The sequence below is a fragment of the Mustela nigripes genome, chromosome 1, assembly GCF_022355385.1.
Source record: "Mustela nigripes isolate SB6536 chromosome 1, MUSNIG.SB6536, whole genome shotgun sequence".
Lineage (NCBI taxonomy): Eukaryota > Metazoa > Chordata > Mammalia > Carnivora > Mustelidae > Mustela > Mustela nigripes.
The window spans coordinates 1,394,680-1,394,963 of record NC_081557.1 but is presented as its reverse complement, the minus strand read 5'-3'; positions in this window follow the sequence as shown (position 1 = coordinate 1,394,963).

Here is a 284-nt window from a genome sequence, read left to right as displayed (position 1 = left end):
CCATCCAACCATCCTCCAACCACCATCCAACCACCATCCAACCACCATCCAACCACCATCCAACCACCCTCCGACCACCATCCAACCACCATCCAACCATCCTCCAACCACCATCCAACCACCATCCAACCACCATCCAACCACCCTCCAACCACCATCCAACCACCATCCAACCACCATCCAACCACCATCCAACCACCATCCAACCACCCTCCAACCACCATCCAACCACCAACCAACCACCATCCAACCACCATCCAACCATCCTCCAACCACCATCCAAC